This window comes from Sorex araneus, chromosome 5 (genome assembly GCF_027595985.1).
Source record: "Sorex araneus isolate mSorAra2 chromosome 5, mSorAra2.pri, whole genome shotgun sequence".
NCBI lineage: Eukaryota > Metazoa > Chordata > Mammalia > Eulipotyphla > Soricidae > Sorex > Sorex araneus.
In genome coordinates, this window is record NC_073306.1 from 84,204,643 (window position 1) to 84,210,642 (window position 6,000).

General features: G+C 59.5%; 1 protein-coding gene across 5 annotated transcripts in view; it reads right to left on the minus strand.

Moving 5' to 3' along the window:
• The window catches only part of SEMA4A (semaphorin 4A), a 29,255-nt gene extending 23,526 nt beyond the window's left edge, over nucleotides 1-5,729 (minus strand). The window contains exons 1-2 of one of the 5 annotated variants that reach the window (XM_055139858.1): nucleotides 5,684-5,729; nucleotides 5,243-5,402 (exon numbers count right to left, since the gene is read on the minus strand). The gene's annotated coding sequence lies outside the window, so the exon portion shown is untranslated. Of the gene's footprint in view, nucleotides 1-3,464; nucleotides 3,772-5,242; nucleotides 5,403-5,683 lie in introns of those variants that run through there. The other 4 variants (XM_055139859.1, XM_004619309.2, XM_055139860.1 and 1 more) reach the window with 4 other exon arrangements.
• Nucleotides 5,730-6,000: the final 271 nt, after the last annotated feature.

The window sequence follows — 6,000 nt, forward strand, 5'->3', positions numbered from 1 at the left end:
TCCTGCCCACTTAGGCTTCTTATTTTTTGTTTTGTGAGCACAGATGGTGCTCAGGGCTTACTCCTAGCTCTGCACTCAGGGATCATTCCCGGAAGTGCTCGGGGAACCCCATGAGGTGCCAGGACTCAAACCTGGGTTGACTGACTGTGCGTAAGATCAATGCCCTACCCTCTGCACTATGGCTCCGGCTGGAGCTTTTTTCCCCTCACTTAGGCATTTTTAAAAAATGCTGCCAGAGAGCTGTAGCGATAGCACAGTGGGTAGGGCATTCGTCTTGCATGTGGCCGACCCGGGTTCGATTCCCAGCATCCCATATGGTCCCCTGAGCACCGCCAGGAGTAATTCCTGAGAGCAGAGCCAGGAGTAACCCCTGAGCATCGCTGGGTGTGACCCAAAAAGAAAAAAAAATGCTGCCAGAAAGATAGTACAGTGGGTAGGGCACTTGCCTTGCACAAGGCCAGCCCAGGTTTCTGTGCCCAGCATCAAGTAGGGGCCCCTGAACCCTGCCAGGAGTGATCCCTGAGTGCAGAGCCAAGAGTCAGCCCTGAGCACTGCCAGTGTGGCTCAAGTATCAAACAAACAACTATGTATATATATATATATATATATATATATATATGAAACAATACAAATAAACATGCATGGATTTGCAGAGATTGGACAAAGATAAGGCACTTGCCTTGCATGTGGCTGGCCAGGTTCTATCCCCAGCACCCAGTAGGGCTCCTGAGCACACCAGGAGTGAGCACAGAGCCAGAAGTAAGCCCTGAGCACTGATGGGGGTGTTGGTCCAAATTACATATTTTTTTTTTAAAGAAGGAAATCGCTGGAGCGATAGCACAGTGTGTAGGACATTTGCCTTGCATGCAGCCGACCCAGATTCGATCCCCAGTATCCCACATGGTTCCCCAAGCACCACGAGGAGTAATTCCTTAGTGCAAAGCTAGGAATAACCCCTGAGCATCGCTGGGTGTGACCCAAAAAGAAAAAAAAAAAAAGAAGAAGGAAAAGTAAAACTAACTCTGTCTAAGTACTTTTGAGAAACTCCCTCCTGAAGTCTGGCCTTTGTGTCTCTTACCAGAGTTCCAGGCTCAGGAGGGCTAGAAAATTCCCCCTCTGAGCTCATACGTCTGGAACCTGCTCCTGAGTACCCAGCCCCCACGGTGGTGGCTATTCACCCCTCCCTGAAGCTAGGGGGAACCTCATAACGCAGGGTTAATGAGGCATCTGGCACCCCGGGCTCTGTGACCTATAAACTGGGGTGCTTCCTGTGCAGTCTGCCTGAGACCAGCCGAGCGCTGATGAGGGAGCACCCAAGGCCGAGATGACTCCAATAAAGGCCCCCCTCCTCCTCCACGCGCCTTCCGGGTCAGGAAGCCCTTCCTGCTGCTGACGCCCACGCCGATGCCCATGCCGATGCCCTACTCACAGAACTCTCCCTTAGTTCCTCTGGGCACTGGGCTCAGCCCAACCCCTTGCTAACCATCCTCTCAATCCCCCTGGCTGCCGGCGGTGGTTGCCAGGTCCCTGAAGAAAGCTGGGGGCTGGGCGGCCCAGGCAAAGCTGCCAGATTCTCCGGCATCAAAGAGACCCCCAGTGCCACAGTGAAGACTAAAGCACAAAACTCATGCCTTGTATTCCGATATTCCATCCCCAGCACTGGGTGCCCTCCCCTCACTCCCCCGCCCCAGCCAGGTGAGACCCTGTCCACCCAGCGCCTGCCCAGACACTGAGCCTACAGGCCAGGAGGAGCACAGAGGTTTCAGGAGTGTGGAACCAGGCCGAGAGGCAGCAGCAGTGGGCCCTGTACACAGTGCAGGAGGCCCAGACCGAAACAACTCAGGGAGGGGACAGGGCAGCGGGTAAGACACATGCCTTGCACTCTGTGGACCCTGTGGATCTCAGGGTTCGATCCCTGGCACCCCGTAGGGTCCTTTGAACCCTGCCAGGAGTGATTCCTGAGCAGAGTCAGGAGTCAGGCCTGCGTACTGCCAGGTGTGACCCCAAAACCAAAAACAAACAAACAAACCAATAATCCTAAAATAAAGAGCAACAGCTGTGACCTGGACCCCACCTTTCCTGAGTTTCCTCCACCCCCAGCTCAGATTTGGGAACAGACCCTGCCCTGCCCTGCCTGATGGATTTGGCTTATCTGGGTCAGCTCTGTGCCCAGCCCTGCCCCCTCCGCCCCCACCTCACCCCCGAAGTGTCTAGTTCCTCCTTCTGCAGACACCCAGGAATTCTCTGCGCCACTCCAGGCCTCCTTGCACCAGCCCCCTAGCCAGTCCCTCGTCAGGTGGTGACCCACAGCCCAAGCCCACCCTGGGTAGTGCCTTGGATTCCCATTTCACAGATGCGCTCTATGGAGTCCCAGCACTAGAAAGAAGCCAAGTGAAACCCAGATCTTCCTCAATCAAATCTTAGTCTCATCACATGGAATCCCAGCTCTCCCGGACCCTGCGCCAGCACTCAGACATTCCGGGAAAGGTGGGGGGTGTCCAAGCACCAGTTGCTCTGGGCTAAGGAGCATTTTTTGAGGCCTCCTGACTCAGTTTGGAATGAAAAACTGTCCTTCCCCCAAGCACTGTCCCTGTGCCACCGGGTCCCAGGTTCAAAGTCAGGAGCCGCCTGCCGCCAGCAGCTGGCAGAGCCGGGCCAGGGCAGCCTGCTAGGGCCCCCGCTCCCGCCCCGGCGCTGCTGTCTGAAAGCGGGCGCGTGAGGAACCCAGCTGCCCTTTAGCACTGGGTCCTGCCAGGCGTGCAGCGGGCCTGCCCCCAGCTGCAGGGCAGCCTGGAGCCTGCTCGCCCCAGGGGGAACCGAGGCCGGGAGGGGAAGTGGGGCTGGTAGTGAGGCTGGCTGCATGGCGGTGGGGGCAGGTGGCCGATGTCGGACGGGCTGTAGGAACCTAGCTCCTTCCAGCCCAGTCTGGGGATTCCTCAGTTGTTTTCTCCCCCTGCGTTGGGGTGCAGACAGGAGACGCCCCCCCACAACGATGCTGAGCTCCTGTCCCCTTCACCCTCCCAGCTGTTCCAGGAATTCCGCCCCCACAGCCCCTGGAAGGTCCGCCTGCCCGTCCTCCCTGGAACAGTGAGTTGTGGCCCCGGGGATGCGCTTCAGCACCCCTCCCTGAGGCACCAGTGGGTGCAGAGCCCCCCACCCCTGCTCCCCCAGCCGCAGGAGCACAGTTCTGAACCCCATCCGGCTCCCCAGCAGTGACCACCCTCCAGTCAAATCAACTTGTGTTTACCAAGTGCCTACAGAGCGGCGGGCACTGCCACCCCCACAGCCTTCCTGCCGCCCCCAGCCCCAGCCCCCAGCCCCAGCCTGAGTGTCCTCGCAGGATGAACGGGGGCGCGGGCCCAGACACACAATGGCTCGACCCCCGCCTGCCCCCTGGGGCCCCGCCAGCGCCAGACAATGGCCCGCCCCTCGCTCTGCTGCTCTGCTCGCTGCAGCCTCCTTACCTGGAGCTGGGGGTGCCTCGGCGTTTCCCTCCTTCTGGAATGCTGGCGACCGTCTCCCGGGGCTCCGTCCCGGCCACGCCCCCGCCCCCCAGCCCCATCCCCAGCCCGCCTCACTGGTCCTCAGTCACCATGGCGACCGCATCTCTAAGTGGGAGGGACTACAATCTCCCCATTTCTTCCTCCTCCTACCCGGGTCCCCCCAGCCCCACCTTCTGCGGCTCCTGGAGCTCCAGATGTGGGGGCCCCCTGCCGCAATCGCGCCCGCTGCGGGGCTGTGTCTGCACCCACGTGGGCTGGGCGCCTGCAGCGGCTCTGGGCTGGTCAGTTTCTCTAGGCTTCACTCTCCCCTGGGAAATGTGTGGATGTGGGGGGTCACCCCTGGATGCCAACCAGCTGGACCCCAGGCAAATGGAGTTTACCCCTGAGGATGCAAACGAGCCCCCACGTATCTATGCAAATAAACCAAACATCTATGCAAAACAACGGCGAGACAGGGTCCTGGAGATGTCCTGACCAGCCTCACCCCTGCTCCCCCCCACCCCGCCCCCCCGCAGATCGCACTGCCAGCATCACCCTCTGCCCTTTCTTCATAACCCCTTTGGGCTGAGTGGGGGCAGAGACAAAGAGAGACCGGAAGAGAGAGACAAAAAGAAACAGGCTCAGAGACAGAGAGACAGAGACAAAGAGAAACAGACACAGACAGAGAGGCAGACTCAGAGACAGAGCCAGACATAGAGAGATAAACAAAGATAAGGAGATAGACGAGACAGAGAAAGACAGACCGAGAGATATCCGCAGACATAGGGAAACCTGCGCTGAATTTACGACACCCCTGTCCCCAGGCCCAGCAGAGACAAAGTGAGATTCTGGGTGGGCTCATCCCAGTGGTCTTGAGTCACCTTAGTACCAACCCCTCTGGCCTTGCTTCTTCATTAGTAAAACTAGGATTTCGGACAGACCCTTCCGGAATGGCCCCTCGGCCTCCAGGAAGACTGAGAAGCGGGCGGGCCAGGGTGCCAGAGCCCAGATGGGGCCAGCTCAGTGCCATCTGCTGTGTGGCAGGCCCGGCCCTTCCTGACTCACGGAAGCCTGTCCCAGCCGAGCTCCTCTCAAGACCTAGAGATGTTCTTATCTATTTTTTTTTTTAATTTGATTTTTGGCCACATCCAGCAGTGCTCAGAGCTTACTCTTGGCTCTGTGCTCAAGGATCACGGCTGGTGGGGCTCAGGGGACCATATGTTGGCGCCAGGGATCGAACCCGGGTTGGCCAAGTACAAGGCAAACGCTGTACCCACTGTACTATCACTTCAGGCCCCCAAGTGATATTTTTAGCAAGACGGAAATGAGTGTGCTGGGCCCAGTGGGGCGAAGGGTTACATGGACAAGTCCGGTTCCCTTTTCAGTCGGGGGGTGGGGAGTGGGGCGAGACGCCCTCCCAGCTGGACATATGATGGAGGCAGAAACTTTCATCATCTTAACCACACACACTTCCTGACATCTGTCCCTAGTGCCATGGCCTAGGGGACTCCTCTGGGTTCAGGCTCAGTGTCCCAAAAATGAGGGCTTGTGGGGGGGACAACGACATGACAGGCTGCCTGGGGTCTGGGGTCTTGGCTCAGGAAGGAAGAGACTGAACCGTAGGGCTCACACCCAGGGGCACCTCCGTCTCCTGCACTGGACCCTTCTCAGTGGCACAATTAGAAAAAAGAAAATCTGTTTTGGCCACAAGCCACAGAACCACAAAGTGCGGAGAACAGGCCTCCGTGGGTGCACCTTACCTGGGACCCAGCCTTTCTTCCCTGCAGGGGCACAGCTCAGCTTCCCTGGAGTGGGGAGAGCCTGTCACTCCATGGCCGGGTGGCATCACTGGGGCAGAGGTCCAGCAGAGACCCCACAGCCCACTCGCTGCACGCAGCTTCTGAGAGTCAGGGTCCCCACCTGGGGGGGGGGCGAGAGGGGCAGCGTCTGTCACTACAGGCGGGTCCGGAGTGGCTGAGAGTTTGGTCCACAGAGGTCAAGGGGAAGGGTGGAGGGCGGAGGGACTCTACCCCAGACCCCTGCGGCCTCTGCACAGGGCCAGACCCCAGCTGGAGGCAGAGGCCCTTGTGGCCGGCGCCCCTCTGTGCCCACTGAAGTTGACCCCCGGACCCTCCTTGCTCTGCACCCCCACCCACAGCCCCGCAGCACGCTCCCTCCGCGCCCGTCGCCCCGAGCCTTACCCCCAGCCCAGCAGTGGAGCCTAACCAGGCCCTGCTTCCAGCCGTGTCTGCCCTGGCAAGGGCGGAGCACAGAGGCCATGGCAGAGGGAGGGGTGGGGGCTGCCAGCCCCCTCCAGTGTCCCAGTTCCCAGGAGGCTCTTAAAGGGACCCAGATGCATTAGGTGGGGGCAGCTTAGGGGGTGGGTGTAGGGGCGAGGAGGGAGATGATTAGATCTGCCAATGCACGGGGGACGGCCCCCACCTCCTCTGCTCGCTGGGAAACCCCCAGGCTCCGCTGGACAGCCCCACTCTCATTGCCCAGGGCCCCCATACAGGCC